General features: G+C 37.6%; 1 protein-coding gene across 6 annotated transcripts in view; it reads left to right on the forward strand.

The window, feature by feature from the left end:
- Positions 1-18000, forward strand: part of CHL1 (cell adhesion molecule L1 like) — a 560006-nt gene that overhangs the window by 254652 nt on the left and 287354 nt on the right. For all 6 annotated transcript variants that reach the window (XM_072941719.1, XM_072941716.1, XM_072941717.1 and 3 more), the window contains one exon: positions 7231-7290. The gene's annotated coding sequence lies outside the window, so the exon portion shown is untranslated. The remainder of the gene's footprint in view (positions 1-7230; positions 7291-18000) is intronic.

Here is an 18000-nt window from a genome sequence, read left to right on the forward strand (position 1 = left end):
TAAGGACTAAATGAAGTAATATTTTAAAATGCTTACCACAGTGTCTGGCACACATAGTAAGATATCACTGACTTGTTGCCAAATATGCCCCCCCAAAATATGCCCATGCCCTAATCCCTGGAACTTCTATTACCTTGAATGGCACAGGAGTGAATGTTATTTTAAAGGGCAAAATATGTGATTAAGTTAAGGGTCTTGAGAGGAAGCATTTATCCTAGATTATCCAGGTGAGTCTAAATATAATTACATGTATTCTTAGAGAGGCAGAGGGAGTTTGGACACAGATACACAGAAGGAAAAAAAGACGGAAGAAGAAAAGTTGATATGAAGATGGAGACAAAGATTGAAGTGATCTGTCCAGCAGACAAGGAATCTGCAGCCACCAGAGCCAAAGAGCCAAGGGACAGATTCTCCCCTAGAGCCTCCAGAAGAAGCATGGCCCTGCTGACACCTTGATTTCAGCTCAGTGAAACAGATTTTTGGATTTCTGATCTTCAGAATTATGAACTAATAAATTTCTTTGATTTTAAGCCACCAAATGTGTGATAACTTGTTACCATAGCAATAAGCAACTAAAACAGATTTTTAAAATACCTGCTGTAATAAACACCTAAAAATGAGGAAATGATTTTCAAATTGAACAATGAATAGGGGCTAGAAGAATTTGGAGAAACATGACACCAAATGCCTAGACTTCCTTGAACAAACTGTTGACAGACATACGGACTCTCCAGGAAATGATGGTGAGAGCTCAGGAGGAAGTGAGAAGCATGGTGGAGAAATCTTCTGTAGATTTAGAGACTGCATATATATCATCATGAACAGAATGTTATCAGACGTATGGATACTAAAGGCATTGCTGCTGTGGATTCAGAAGGAAAGAAGGAACCTGTTACTGGAAAATGAAGGAAAGAGTATCCTTGTTATATAGTGACAGGAAATTTGGCTGAATTGTGCCCTACAGTTGTGTAGAAAGCAGAACTTCTAAGCAACAAAGTTAGAGAGTTAGCTGAGCAAAGTGTTAAAGGTGCAGCTTGATTTCTTCTTGCTGCCAATGGTCAAAATCTAACAGGAAATAAATAAATTGACAAATAGACTGTTAAGTAGATAAGAACCAGAATTTAATAATTTCAGGAATGAATTCACAACCTATCCAGATTGAAAAAAAAAAGTTAAAATTAGGAGATTCACTGTTAGGAAAGCATGTTCTTAAAAGAAAGCCAAGGATGTGGCTGGACAACAATTTGAGAAAGGGAGTATGGATGTGTGACTCATGGATACACTTAACTATCTCAGTAGACGCTAGGAATAGAGGCAGGGTTGTCCAAGGAAGATCTGTGGAGGACATTGTTGCCTAATGATGTGACAGTTTATGACATACATGGAAGACCCACAAGGTTTTTGAGAATATTGTTTATCAGCAGAAGCAGAAACAGCCTGACTGGAAAGAAAGGGACAGAGATGAGACAAAACGAAGGAACACTATTATAAGGGGATTTTACAGGCAGGAAACAGACTGGTGGAACTACTCAGCAGCAAACATGCGCTACCCATCAAGACAAAGGAGTAGTGATTTCAAGGACAGCGACATGACTGAGGTTGGGTGCAGAGGGCAAAGCTGCAGGCCCAGAGGGTCTAGCTTCAAGCAACAGAGCATTATTATCAGGCCTTGAAACCCAAAGAAATTTGCCTGCTGAATTTTGAACTTTCTTGGGATCAGTGATCCCTTTATTAATTTCATGTTCTCCCTTTCAGAATGGAAATGTCCATGATCGTTATCTTATCCCTGTCCCACTTTGTATTTTGGAGGCAGACAACTATTTTCCTAGGTTTTGCAGGTCCACAGAGGGAGAGGAGTTTTGCCCCAGGATGAATGCTACCCAGAGTTTCATCCATACCTGAATCGGATGATTTAAATCATGAGATTTGGAACATCGGGGTTGATATGTTTAGATGACATTTTTGACTTGAGTTGATGCCGTAATGGACTGAGACTTTTGGGAATGTTGGGAAGGGGAGAGTATATTTTGAATGTGATAGGATGTTAATCTTCAGAGGCCAGGGGGATAACTGCTAGACTGAAAAATGACATCCCCTCCCAAAGGTTCTGACATGCCCACATGCTAATGCACAGAACCTGAGGATATCCCCTTCTACGGCAAAACAGTGAATGTTACCTCATAGGCTAATTTATGTGATTACGTTAGGGATATTGAGAAGAGGACTTTATCCTGGATTATCTGGGTGGAACTTAAATGTCTTAAATGCAGTCACACATACTCTTATGAAAGAAAGAGGGAGTTGGAGATAGACACACCAGAAAGAAACCATACTCAGAAAAGAAAGCCATCTAAAGAGGGAGTCAGAAACTGGAGTAATGCAGCTACAAGCCAAGGCATGTCAAGGGCTGATTGATGGCAGCTCCCAGAAGCTAGGAGATAGCATTCTCCCCAAGAGCCTCTGGAGGGAGTTTAGCCCTGCCAACACTTTGATTTTGGACTCTGGCATCCCGAATTGTGAGGGAGTAAGTTTGTGTTGTTTTAAGCTGTTGTGGTAATATGTTACAGCAGCTTAGAAAACAAATCCAACTGTTTACTCCTTTGCAACCACCAGAGGATGGAAAAGATAGTAGCCCAAGATAAGCATAAAGTTTTATCAATAATGTCTTTTTGTCCTTGTGATAGAATTCATTTCTGAGAACATTGTGTACTCTCAGTAGGCACTTTTTGACGTAAATGAATGTCCCCAAAATATACACGTAGGTTTCATGAACCTTTCCAAAATAGTCACAAAAGCCACATTTCAAAAGTTTAACCTCTTCCCAAATACTCTTTTAGAAACCCTCATTTCAGGTAAGCAATATTCCAAAAGCAAGTTTAAAAATGTAACTTGATTGATGGCTCATCAGCAGCAAAGAACCACTTTCAAAACCACATATTTACATGGTCAATACACAAATTAAACATGAGATTTCCCTGAAGTCATTTTATGAACCTGTTAAAATGAAGGCCACTTACACACTCCATTTCAGGGAAGGAGATCACCCAGCCCCCAAAACACACCTCAGGTTATTCAAGGCATGAAAAAAAAATCTTTGTTTTGCTTGGTTACATTTGATTCAGAATTGCAGTAAACCCCTTGCCTAGTAGCAGAATGTTGACTGAAGCTCTCTGCCTTCTACCAGCAGGGGGGAGAAAGCCCTGTCAAAACCCACAAGGAATCTTTTTCTTGTTTTTAATCATCTCAAACACTGCTGAATAGTTCACCTCTCACAGGAGCAAGCTTCTTTGTTCTCACTGATATGAAGTGAAGGGGAGGGGGAGGGCAGTCTGCTCTCAGCCAGAAGCAAATGCAGTTTTGTGAGATAACCAGGGGAACTGAGCCTTCTTCCTCCACCTGCTGAAACACTGTCTGGGGAGCTGCTCCACCCCAGGTGTGTTGCTTTCATCTGACTTAGTGCCAAGGCCTGGAATGAGCCTTAATGGGTAACCCAAAACCAAGCTGAGAAAATTAAATCCAGGAGGAGCTGATTTATGAGGCTCAATTACATAACCCAAATATTGCATCCAAATGGTGACTAAGCCAAGACTTGAAAAATATCAGCATTAGAAGGGTGTGAATGGCAAAAGTGACAACGAATAGACAGAATATAAAGTGAGTAGTCAAAATATTAAGAACATATTTTAAAGGAGTTTAAATGGCAGTGATAGGCAGTTTGACTTGGTAAAACTTCAGTATCTCTCTTTTGCTTAAGTTTGTAGATTTTAACTAGTAGCATTTAGTTAAAATACGTAGATAATAATATATTATTATGAAGGATACACTATCAGATTTTTAGCAGGTACTCCATGCCACATGTTGCCTTAATATTTTATATTCATTCCTAATATTCTAAAAAATGCCATCAGATGTAGATACTGAAAAAGAATTTTTTAAAAATATGCTTCAAATCACACAACTCATAATTGTTGAAGCCGAGATATGATTTCGAATCTACTATCTTTCCAATAGATTTGCTCATGGCTTTTTAGTTACATTCTCTAAATTCTACTCTTCACCAAAAACTAACACTCCCTCTTTAATGTTACACTTGTGATCATGAGACTTCTCCCCAGCACTCTTTTCAGATGTAGGTAGGGTAAAATAATAGAGCGATTTAATTAAGCAAGGCAGTACAATCTTTTAAGAAAGATCCTCTCGGCATCTAGTTACCTCCTTCAGCTTTTTAAAGAGGATTATTAGTTCTGTTTTCCACAGGTCAGAGGGAAGTAAAACTTTATGAATTGAAGGCACTTTTTCAATTTATTGAGAACCTGCAATATGCTTAGTTCTTTGCTTGTTCACCTCAATATTTGCAAAAGAGATAAATGAATTAATGAAGACTGCTCTCAGGGAGCTTATAAATAAAGAGGGAAAGAGTAGCACTTCATGAAATAATTAGGGAGTACAACCCAAAACTCAGTTCGGAACAGAGATGTCCCTCATTCTGATCTCATTTTCTGTTGCCTTGCAACATGTTCATTGTCACTGTCTAGAGAATAATCATGAACTTTTTCTCATCCAGTAACTGTCCCTTGGAGTTGGCACCAGCTCATTTCTCTTTATCAGCTGCAGTAGCACTCTCTCTCTGTTAGGCCTTATGACACTTGCAGAATCCTTTACCATGTGAGTGAATATCATAGATTGGTTACTTACAACTAATGAAAGTTAAAAGAATACATTTCAAAATGAACATAGTATAGGACTTGCTGGGTATAGGGAATGAGGAAGACGAAGGGGTAAAGAGGAATACAGGTTTCTGAGATGGTGGGACCAGGCTGATTGCATTCATTCTTTTATTCATTCAAAACACAGGTGACCTAGAAGCAAAAATGACCTAGAAGCAAAATGCATTAATACATGAACAGCCATTCTCCCCTACTCCTTCCCTTGCCAGCTAAAAAGAATCCTACCCTTGGCCTTCTGGCACTCCTCTTATTCTGTTCCCTGAGAGTTCCCGGACTTTTGTACAATACAAGTAATGAGAGAAAAAGAGGCCAGAGTGATGGGGGATGTTGAAAAAGAATGAATGTTGACAGGAAAGTTTAAGGTGAGTTGTCGAGAAAGAAATGGAAGCCATGAGAAGATGACAGGTTAGGAAAAAGAGGATTTTACAAAGTGTTGATTCAAATTTTGAATTAACAATTTTTCTTCTCTCAGAAATGGAAATTAGTTTTTTTTAATTTAATTTAATTTAATTTTTTTGGTGGGGGGAGGTAAACAGGTTTATTAATTTTTGGAGGAGGTACTAGGGATTGAACCCAGGACCCTATGTATGCTAAGCATGTACTCTACCACTTGAGCTATACCCTCCCCCTTCAGAAATGGAAGTTAATGAATATGCTATTACTTGCACTACTGGCTCCTGGTGGGGAAAATTTGACTAGAATTCTACTGGGGGATGCCAGCTTCCACTCAGGCTGCAGTTACTTTACACCTTCACTGTAGGGGAAGCAGACTAGGCGCGGAGTGTACAATAGTGGTCAGGACTGGAATCATCTCCAGCCCTCAAAGAACATAAATTCCAATGAAAAGGTAATGACGTAGAAATGATCACAATAGGAGCATAACTTGTGAGGATATATGATGCTTTTTACATGTGGTAATATTTATTCCTCAAATCAGTTCTATGAGGTCGTATGATCAATCTCTTCTGATAATGGCAGAGCAGAGCTCAGAGAGTCAGGCATCTGGTTAAAGAAGATACATATAATCAATAGCAGAGCTGGAATTCAAAATGTAGGTCTTTCTGATTCCAAAGTACTTCACCTTGGCAGTGAGAAATATTCATTGGTTAAGATGGGAAAGAAGTGAGAACCTAGAACTGACACTCGGGAGTTGCTGACAGTGATGGATTGGAAAAGGAAAGAAAACCTGATGGAGACCAGCTAAGTCAAGTGTTCAGGATGTCAAGGAAATGTAGGACAAGATAATCCAAGGTTGTATAATATTTCTGAAAGCCAAAGAATAAATAGGTAATATTAAATAATAGGGGAAAATTAAGGACAATATATGGTCAAAAGTCCATTATTTTGTTGATGCTAATGTGGAGGACCGTAGATTTCTTTATGGTGTTGAAGCCCCTTGCTTCTCCCACAGTGCAGGGCTATGCAGAGGCAATGTGTTTGGACGAAAGGGTATGCAGCACAGACCCCTTTATTCAGTTTAAAATAATAAGATGTTGTAAGAGTGATCACTAAAATGAACAGAAATTTCTAAATACTTAAACAATGAGCTTATTGATAAGTATTTGAAAGAGTGAAGAAAAAAACAGTTGAGATGAAGCTGCTAAACAATGCCACTTGGCAACACAATTCAGAGGGCCCCATTCATTTTGAGTTTCAAGCTGTGCTTCAGGGCATGCCTTGTTTGTAGTTCACAATATGAATGGTGCCCTCTAGAGTTGTGCAATGGGGCCTCCTGTAAATATGCTGCTTTGGGAGCAATGTCCCATAAAAGTTGGCATGAGGGAGCTAGCATGGTATTTAGAAATGTCACTGTGTGTCCTTGCATAATTTTTTAAATTATCTGGGCCTCAATGTATGAAAAATTGAGAGATTGGATCAGGTGAATTTTGTGAAAATCCCTACAAGTATTAATTCACAGCTGTGTTTCCAAACCTCTTTTCACTAATACAACATTATAGAGTATTAAAAAAATAGATAAAGAAGTGTTATGTTAATTGCATAATTATCATTATTATCTTTTAGTCAAATGAAGAAACTGAAGTTCAGCAAGTTTAACCAACTTGTCTGTGATCAGACTAGTAACTTCTGGGTCCAAAACAAAAATTCCCAACATCACACCCTGTGCAGAAGGGGATGATACCTAGAAAACAAAGGATTGATGGGGCATTCACTTGTCTTTCCATGACCTATTTGCAGGTAGATTCTTAGAATGTTCCTGTTTCCCAGTGCAGGGGAGCACTTATCTACTCCTTAATCATGGAGGAATTTTTTAAAGACCCGTGAGTTATTGCTATCTAAATGTTTGCAAGGAAATTTATAATTGGATTTCTGGTATCCCCACATGCATTAGGATTTTATCATGATTTTTAGACAAAATATGTGTGAAAGCTACTGTAAAGCCTTAGTGAAAATACCAAAGCAATTTAAATAGAAAAAGAAAAAAAAACAAACCTGAAAGTGTGGTTTTCACTTTTTCCTAAATAAGCCCATCTTGTCTTTTTAGAACTCAGCATTTGAATGAGATTTGGAAGCCGTACGAAACAGAGGCGAAGTGTTTGCAGAGGTGAGTGATCTTATTTAGTTAAAAGAACATAAGCACTTACTGTCACCATACCTTAATTTAAGTTGCTGTGAGCCCTTTAACATCTGTGGGGTTTTGAACAAGTGATTTAGCCCCTATGTGGCTCAGTTCCTTCAGCCATGAGTTGGAAATAATATCTATCCCACACAATTACGGTGATGATTAAGTGTGACAAGTATGTGAAGTGCTGAGGTAACCATGGCAAATGGTAGACTCTGAATTAAGAGTAGTCATTTTTATTAATACTTTAAGTTCTGCATGGAGATCTTTAAACTGCTTGTTCATCTGTTACATTTCAAGTGATGGTTAATTTTTAAAAAGTCAATTTGGCACTCATTACAATATAGATATGTTTTCCATGTAACCATGTATAGTGCTGACTGAGTATTACATGTTGCAGGTTATTCTTGTAAAAATATGTGACAGCTAATTTAAATTTATACTGTTGATTAGGGATGTGGAGACAAGGTTTATTAAAATTAGTCAATTGATTTGATTAAATTAATTTGCGTTTAGGGACCTGTGGTCAATAAATTAGATCTGCTGTTTCTTCTCTTCCATTGTTAGTTTTATGGGCTTTTTGATCAATAATTTGGAAGCAGCTTTCCTTTAACACTCAACATAAACTGAACTGAGTGACATGGATGTTAATAAAACTTTCCTGGCTTTCCAAGCTGTGGTTTTATTTAAAAATAAATGGACATAAATATCATCTTATTTGTCAAATATAATTTAATTCTGTAGTATATTATGGTTATTGAAGATACGTCTTGGAGAATTATCTGGGCTTAAATCCCAGCTTTACTATTAATTGGTTGTGTGTCTTGACATAAGTTACATCGCTTCTCCATGGTCTAATCATAGATGTAACAGTAATAATACCTAACTCATAACTTGTTGGGAGGATTAAATGAAATAAATAATATTTTCATTAAAACATAACACATTATTCGGCACATAGGGATGCTTCAATCATTGTTATTTTATTATGGTTATTATTATTTATATTGTTCCATGATTTTGAAACACTTAGCAAATGTCTTTAGAAAATTTCTTTAAGAAGTCTTCTAGTTGAGAATTTTTGTGTTCTAAACTAATAAATGTTTATGTTTGAGGATGTTTTTAGAGTACCTAAAATTAAAGCAGTTGTTTTAGGTTCTTCTTTTTAGGTTAGAATACCACACACAAAACAAAAATAAACAAAACCAAAAACAAACAAAATAATCAAAGCCAACATAGTGCCATAAATACAGAAAAATTGTTGTCACAGTCTTTAAAACATTTTATTGAAGTAAAACATTTGTAGCAGACTGTTATGAGGACACTGGTAACGCCATCAGGCAGAAAAGAAGATACAAATGTTTGCAATCTATTGCTTCTGCAATTAACAGGGAAAAGCTAGAAGCTGCTACGAGTAGAAAGCAGAGGCATCAGATGTTTGTGACACAACTCAGGTTGGCAGCTTCTGGGTCTCAAAATGCTTCTCGTTTCCTTGGCACAGATGGGAATATTATGAGGCAACGGTGCATTGAAATTATGAAATGATATTTTTCATACAAATAAATATAAGGAATTTGCTGAGGGCAAGTAGGGAAAAAGCAAACTCCAACTGTGCAAATCCTCTGGCCACCCAGCTTTAATAAATAGGAGGAACAAGCGAAAGCATAGGAAGTCATTTCCTTAGCACAAGTGTAATTGCATTGAAAGGGAACTTATGTTTTCAGTAGCTCATGCCCAGTGGTTCTAAGAGTAAATAGAATCAATAATACTAGCAACATAGTAAGTGCTAAATGAGCACTTAATGAATTGAAAACAGACCAGAAAGCCAGCTATCAAGACATCTTGGAGAACCAGGGAGGGGAGGAAAAAATCAGGTCACCAATGAAGCACAAGTTGCAATTATATCTTTTTAGTTGACTTGATGTTCAATTTATTTTTTAAAATTACAATGCAATTTATTTCCACAGTGTAAAATTGGAAAATGCAGAAAAGGAAAAGATACTTTAAAAGATAGTAGTATATTATTTCTCACCTTATAAAATGATTTAAAACATAGTACATAATCTCTCACCTCTTTCTAGTCTTGTGACCTCGAGTGACCTAATTAAACCTTCTTAAGCCTCAGTTAAGTCCTGTGTAGTTGTAATGCCTTCTTCTTCTGTTCTGATGTGGATGAATGCGATGATATATAGGCTTAACATGACCCCCGGAATATATTCATTGAGTTTCAAAATTAGTAGATTTAGTAGTCAAATATTATATTTTACAAATGTATATCTAGTCTTTTTTTTTCATTGTATGGGTGACAGCATGTTTCAGAATTTATATTTCACGCACTTTTATAGCCTGCTTTTCTCGTTTTTATCAGAAACTCTTTCAAACATCCTCAAAGCCTTTTCATAAATAACGCACTGAATGGCTACATATTATCCCATCACAGGAATTTACCTACTTTTCTTGAATTGTCACCTATTGATGGAAATGTAGGTTGTTTCCTCTTGCTCTCTTGTATATGAAGCTACCTGAAGGTTTGTCCACCAAAGTTCCATTAGTGATTCTTCTAATACCCCAGACCTCATTCTCCCACTTTCTCTGTTCTATTTCATGTCCATCCATTAGATTTTAGCCACGTATAGCCACACACCTACACTTTACTGGAGTGGAGAGGAGCATAGTAGATTCAATTTTTAGTTCTGTCTCTGGATTTCATTTGACATCACTTGGCCTCAATTTTTCTCTTGTAACATAAGGGACCAGGTGATTTCTAGGTCACTCCCAAGGCTAACATACTACTCTTGTTTTGAAATTTTTCTGTAAAGGAAGAGGTACAAAAAAAAAAGATCATTAGCTTTCAAATCACTAAATTCATTGAGTACTATCCTGATATATATGACTAAATGCCAATATATGTGACTAAATGTCAATATTTTGACCACGTAGCTGTAAGAATGTCACTCATCCCCTTAATCCCATCAGTGTGCCCTGTTCACCCATTGGGAACCCCTGTATGTAATTCTGAACCTCTAAGGCTGACAGTCACCCAGATGCCCATCCTATCAAATCATAGCCTACAGCCTAGAGTGATCTAGTCTCTACTTTTGTGTCTAACCTCTCAAGCTGTTTATTTCTAGCCAACTATACTCTGGCCATATTAGTCTGTTTTGTTGTTGTTGATTGTTTATTTTTTATTTCCTTATGACAACTTTTTTCTTGTCTCAGGGCCTTTACACATCTTTTCTGTGTCTGGTATGTCATTCTCCCCAACACTTTGCATGACTACCTCTATATTCTTCTTTGGTGGCAATTCAATGACTGCCTACTCAGAAAATCCTTTTTAACCCATAGCCACCTTAACATATAAGCCACCTTCCCACCTCTTCATTCTGTAACTTAGGCCCTAATTGGATCAGTGACTTCTGAACAATTTTCACAGTTAATTAATTAATTAATTCATGTATATATTTTTTCTTGTTTTTGTCTTTCCCATTAGAATGCAAGCTCCATGAGGACAGTGTCTTTCTCTTTTTATTAGGGTGTAATTGACATATAACATATTAACATCAAGTGTACAATATGATTTAATATGTGTATACATTGTGAAATAATCACCCCATTAAGTCTAGTTAACATCTGTCACCATACAAGGTTACAACATTTTTTTCTTGTGATAAGAACTTTAAAAGTCTACTTTCTTAGTAACTTTCAAATGTGCAATACAGCATTATTAACTATAGTTACCATACTGTAAATTGCATCACCATGACTTGTTTATTTCATAACTGGAAGTGTATACAGCATTGTATTATCAGCCTCTACAATGCTATGTGCCTGGTATATGTTTTTGCACTCAATAATTTTTTTAAATAAATGAAGGAATGTTAGTTGGCCAGATTTCTACAGAAATTCTTCAAACAAACCAGTAAACAAGAAAATAAACAAACTTATCTCAGCTTTGCTCAAATCTGAATGAAAGAGGAAATATCAGAAGTGTTTTAATGTTCGTGAAATGTTAGCTTTCTGCCTATACAACCTTTACTGTCTTTCAAATGGCCAGAACACCTAGTAAATCAGCCTTCAACTTGATAGAGGATGAACTAGAAAGAATGGATTTCAACAGAGATGAAGTGAGGACAATCATAGCAATCTTCAGAGTACTGAGGTGATTTATAGGTACAGATTTCTTCTAGATTACCTGCCACCAAATTTCAACTAGCCCCCTTATAATTTTGCTGCCTGAGAAAGACACCACCATTCTGGATGCACTGTCAGTATTGAATTTCACTCAGAAATGAAGCTTTGAAAAACACACACACCTTCAACATTAATGATTCAAGTGGCTGTATCAAGAAAATAGCCTCTTTGCAAGGCGCCCTGCTTTTCTTTAATAAAGCACGAATGTTTTATGTTTACACCAGGAATCCCTCCCCACCTCCCCCGCAAAAAAAAGTTCTGTTTTTCTCTCCCATAGAATTACTTTTCTGGAGGTTGTAATGCTGTATTGGTTTTGATTTGTCTCCTTCTGTTATTAATAGCAACTTAAAAGGGATGGAAAAATCAAACCATCATATATCGTCCACCTAATTAAAATCAGACCTCAGAGACTATAATAGACTCTAGTTTCTGGAGTTTACCATTGGGTAAGCAAGCATTTGTTCTGAGGTCAAAAAATTTCATTCATGCTGCAAATCACTTTGCTCCCAGCCACTGTGCTAAAGGCTGTGTATGTTTATCAAGGATTTTGGATGGCTCCCGCTATGTGTGTCTGTGCCAGAATCTTTGAAGAGCGCATTGTGCTTATGCAGTGAATTCCAGTTCATGACAGAGAGGAACATTCCTTCTCAAAACAACCCCTTTTGGGACCAAGCCTTCTGTGTGGTACTCTTGCCCTGAGTATTTGGTTACACTTTGCCATGTATATGTGTGTGTGTGTCGGGGGGTGTTCATCCTATAGTTTTGCCACTTAGCCCCAGGGGTAACCTCCATTGCTCATGAGTAAAAAGCATCAAAGTCTTTTGTTGTTTCAAAGCTTCCATATCTTTCTCAGACCAAGGTTTCCTTCCAGTTCCCCTTCTCTTTTCTTTTCAACCAGAGAACATCAAATTGGGTGCAATTTAAAAACAAGATGGTATTACAGGCTTCAGAGAGGCAGCCATTTTCACCCCCTTTGTATACACGTTATGTTTATTGTAAAGGGGAAGTTCAGAGTGTTTTCCACTGGATCATCCGGAAGGGGCTGGTCTGGCTTCTTTGGCCTCAGGTTTTACCAGTTGTTAGCAATAAGGAGTCATTTTGTGATGTCTCCAGAATTTGAAATCCTCTGCCACTTTGAATCCAGCTTTTAAATGTCCTTTTGCAAAGCCTGCCAAAAGTGAACTTGTGTTTAGAGAGCCAGTGTTTCATTTGCAATTGAAAGGGACAGCCCTATCATTGAATGTGGTCTCTAAAGGGATGGGAAAGAGCAAAAGGAAAGGGAAAGGGAAGGGCAAAAGTTGGAAAGGAAGACACTCAGGGAAGAGTCCACATTAGCTTTCTGTAGATTTTAAGAATGGCATGATTCTTGGATTATAATTGTTTCTTAAATACTCTGTTTAGTGCCTGTCATGGACCACTTGGCTTATGATCGTGGGTGGCTGGAAGTCAAAGTTGTAAACCAGGTCACTTAAACTCAGAATTTAGCCAGTGGCTCTTTTACATTTGTAAGCAAGAATGTCGCTAGCCTCCCCACTGAGCAAGTATGAGAACTGACCTTTCATGGATCACAGGAAGGAAGTCCAGCTTCTCAAAAGAGAAGTCAGACTGGTTTTCACATAAAAGACTTTGCCAACAAAGCTCTGGGCAGAGACAGTGTCGCTCAACATGGGAGGAAGCATAATGCATGCCAGTAGTAGAAAGCTGAGGAACTTGAAGGTAGGAAAAGGGATCGTGGGCTGGCTAGGTATGGGGTGGGGAGAGGAAACCAGATTAAGGAAATCAAATGGATCACACTTTATCAGCACTACTAACATATTATCTATCAGAACTACTAACATGTTATCTTTTTTGAAATGTGTAGGTGGGAAGGGTGGAACCTTTCTAACAATTTTTAAGATTTTAAATTTTTTAAGGCTTTAACCATCATAAAAGGATATCACAGAAAGGAGGACAATAAGATGTGTAGACAACGTACTCCCAGAGAGGCACATTTTTTGAAAAGCAGTTAAATTGTCACCAACCAGAGAAGCCGGTGCAGGTTTGGCCCAGCCCCTAATTACCCTGCTGTTAGAACCTGGTTGTTAACTGAGGTGGTCTGTTTAGGTAACGTGCATATCAAGAGCCCTGGACTGAAGAGAAGGGCGGGGGGCTTGAGGGTGACTGCCCGTCAGTCATCACCCAGCTGCCAGGCTTGGGCCCAGATGCTTCACCCACTCTGGGCCTCAGGATATTGCCTCCTGAGAAATGCGCTGTAGTGGAAAGAAAGCTTCGTGCTTCTTACCAACAGTAAGCCAGACCAACTGAATTAACATCCTGACATACACTCAACAGCTCTGTGATCTTGGGTGGCTATTTCAACTCTCTGAGCCCAATCTCTTCTTCAAAGGAAGGTAATAAGGCCTGCTCTACAGGAATGGGTGGGACTGATTAAAAAAGAATGTACAGTGTCTGGTCCAAGGCAGGGGCAAAGTAAACAATAGTTCTTACCTGTCCAGTGAGGGGCTGAATGACTTTCGTCATTCCTTCCTAGATTCTTTTTAGCCCCTAGAATTTTCTCATTCCATGGATCACTGTTAATGATGTAAAATTTTTGAGTATGTGTATATTCATACAATTACGTAACACATACTTATTACTTCATATCTTTAATCAACCTATTTTCCTTTTGCTGTTCTCACCAGTTTATTTCAAAAAGAGAGAAAGAACAGAATCACTGGACCACATTAAAATAACTTGCCGTGAGATAAATTATTTCCCTAATGGGGACTTTCCAGAATATTTTCACTATGTGTTTGCACTTTCACAAATGATCCAAGATAAAGTGCCTTCTATCTCTCTTGGGTTGTGACTTTACAATCGAATTATTTTACTGACAGGAAGCATATTCTTCATTTCTAGTCAAAATTTACCTTAATTTCAACTTGTGTGGTGCTAAATAATTCACTCCTTTCTTTGATGCACTGCATGTACATACACCATGCATTTTTTTTTCCATTTTCCTCTCTCTTTCTCTCTCAGTTTCTGTGTATGTGGCAAGTTGAATGGCCTTTAATCAATAGCTTTCTTACCAAAAATATGTTTGCACTTTTGCTTTCAGCATTTGCTATGCTTCTTTGCCACTGAGAATGCATGAGTTAACTAGATCAGCTAACACAACTGAAATCCTTGAATTTTAAACTTTAAGGAACAGGAAACATATAAACGTATAATGATGAAAAATCAAAGATCTGAGGAAATAATTTAAAAGGAAAAGATTCACCCAGGTTATCAGTAAACCCACAGTAGATTACTTAGTCCCTGGTGGCTTGAGTGTCACCAGGATCACCTATATCCACATTTATAAAAGATACTCTAAGGTCCTATAAGATGTGGGCAAAAATATAATAAATAAAGAGTAAACTCTATTTATTCTACCGTGCCTCCCAGTATGAGAAGGAGGCTAATACAATTAGGAAATGTTTTTTAAACCAGGGTGGAAATTAAAGTACTTAGTTGTTTTGATTTCCTGGTTGATTTCCAGTAAACCAAAATGATTTTTTTCCCTGAATACTTAATTTTTACCATTTTGGTTTTTCTGTTATCAGTTAGGGATCTTCTGATTCCGATGACAATTGAAAGAGGAATAAAAAATAAGAAAAAATGTGTCTTCATATAACTGGAAGTTGAGGGTAAGGCAGGCTTTAGGCTTAGAGGAATGGATGGCTCAACATTTCTATCAAAGACTTGGTATTTTTCCATCTTCCTGTGTTGGTTAGATTTCCTCACTGGTTGAAAGATGGCTGAAGCAGATGAAGGGATACCATTCCCAGAAAGTCAGTATCTAGAAGACAAAGGGAGATTATCTTTCTTAACAGCAAGTAGATTTTCACAGAAATCTTCTGAAGCCTCACTGGCCTGAATCATGTGCCTGTTCCTGTACCAGTAACTGGTGAGGGACATAGAATTACCTTAAAAGCGACTGGGCTTTGGGTAGGATGGCAATTTTAACAATATTAATTCTTCCAGTCCAACAGCATGGGATAGTTTTCCATTTCTTTAAGTCATCTTTAATTTCTTACTCAGTGTTTTGTAGTTCTCTGCATATAAGTCTTTAACCTCATTGGTCAGATTTATTCCCAAATATTTTATTGTTTTGGATGCAATTTTAAAAGGGAATGTTTCTTTACTTTCCTTTTTTGATATTTCATTGTTAGTGTAAAGACATGCAACTGATTTCTATATGCTAATCTTGTATCCTGCTACCTTGCTGAATTCTTATAGTAACCTATAATGAAAAAGGATATGAAAACAAATGTATGTTTGTATATGTATGACTGAAACCTTATGCTGTACACCAGAAATTGACACAACATTGTAAACTGTCTATACTACAATAAAAAAAAAGACTATTACCATAGGAAACCGCTCCCCGCCTCACTCCCCCACCCCCCAAAAAAGAAAGCAACCAAGCTTCAATCTGGGTTTGTGGCTAACTAGGCAATCCTGTAGTTATGTCAAGAGAAAAAGAGTAAGAGAATGTGTGCTGGTTGGACGTCCAGCAGTGTCTACATAATAGGATTCTTTGAATTTTAACTTGGTACATCACCAAAAACATAAAAATAAATAGTTCTACATATTCCAAACCCTGAATATAGAGGACATACAGTTTCAAGGGCACATTTCTGCAGTAAGTCACAACACCTGTGAGCTTGGCGACAGTTTGTTTAGAAAGGAGTTCCTTTAGGAAGTGATGTAGAAAGGACAGAGAACAGACACAAAAACCCATAGGTAGGTCCCATGTTCCAGCATCAGGCTTAAAACTTTGGTGGTTTCCCCACATTGCCTCAAATGATACATTTAGTTATGGTTTGGTAGAGGAGTGTGGATGCAAGAAACTACCGTGTGTACCTGGGGGACGGTTGTGGTGGGTATGCTTTACTTTAGTTGAGGGAATACTGTATATTTTCCTTCTCGTTAAAAGATCAGGGTGTTTCATTGCTGCATCACCACTGCCTTTTCCTAGGTCCAGTGTGTTTATTGATATTGGCCATTTGCTTTATATTTTCTTAACTTACTGAACCCATGGTTCTCTGTCATTATCCACTGTTTACTGTTGAACAGTCAGCTTTCACGGCACTTGCTCAGCCAGTAAGAAAGCACATCAAAGCCCTTGATGTCTTTTTGAAAAGATCAGAAATGATTCTTGGCAATGAAAAACTAGATCTACTACATTGTGACAATACTAGACATCTGAATATGATATTGTGCTATTTTTGTGTATTTCCATGAAAGAGGAAAAGAAACATTAAGGCAGTTAACACAGGCTAAGCCCTGTGTTAAGCATTTCAAAAACAGCATCTTATGTAATTCTTTCATTGACTCTCAGAGTTGATATCAGACACTGATTGTGGCCCACAAAATAATTATTCTTCCTTTTTTTTCCTTTCTAACAAAATCTATGTGCTCAGCTAAAAGCGCTTACTTCCCAGATTCCTTTGCTTCCGGTGGCCATTGTGGTAGAATTCTTGCCAGTGAGACACAATGAGAAATCTGCTGGGGGGATTCAGAAAAAACTATCGCTTTCCTGATGCGAAGCCTACCTCTTAAAATTTCCTTTATGTCAGTTTACTCTCCCCTACTTATGGTATACTTGTCTAAATATTTCCTCTCCGTATATTTAGAACCGTATCAGATAGAGTCGTAATTTTTCTTACAACCATCAAACATACTTTAGAAAACTCAAGAGGAGAACGGAAGTCTAATTTGTTGTCCATATTTTGCTGACCATGTTTTTCCTTCCTTCCTGATGTGCAGGTGTTATTCTTTTATTCTTTCCTTTCTGTTTAGAAAACTCCCTTTAGCCATCCTTTTAGGGAAGGTTTGATGGTGGGGAATTCTCTTAGTTCTCCTTTATCTGAGTATGTCTTGATTTACTCTTCCTTCCTGAAGGATATTTTCACTGGTTAAAGGGTTCTAGATTGAAAATTCTTTTCTTTGAGGACCAGAAAAATATTTTGTCATTTCTTCTGATGTCCGTAACCTCTGATAAAATTTGTCATTCCAGCTGTTTTCTTCTATATGTAATTGTGCCATTTTCTCCCTGGCTGCATTTAAGACTTTTTTTTTTCTTTTGTCTTCAGTTTTCAGAAGTTTGTGTGTATTGTATCTTGGCATGGATTTCTATTGGCTTATTCCGTTCAGCATCTGATTAGCTTCTTGAGTCTGTAAGATTATGTCTTTTGCCAAATTTGGAAAGTTTTCAGCCATTATTTCTAAGTACTTTTCTCAATTTTGCCTTCTATTTCATCTACTCCTGGTATTTTGATGACATAAGTGATATTTAGTTATGGTCCAACAAACCCTGAGGCTGTTCATTTTTATTGTCTGTTTTCTGTGTCATTCAAATTGGATAATTTCTGTTGTCCTGTCTTTCAGTTCACTGATTCTATCGTCTCTCCCCTCCTCTCTGCAACTGAGCCCATCCACTGAGCATTTTATTTCGGTTCTTGCTTTCTTCAATTC

Source organism: Vicugna pacos, chromosome 17, assembly GCF_048564905.1.
Source record: "Vicugna pacos chromosome 17, VicPac4, whole genome shotgun sequence".
NCBI lineage: Eukaryota > Metazoa > Chordata > Mammalia > Artiodactyla > Camelidae > Vicugna > Vicugna pacos.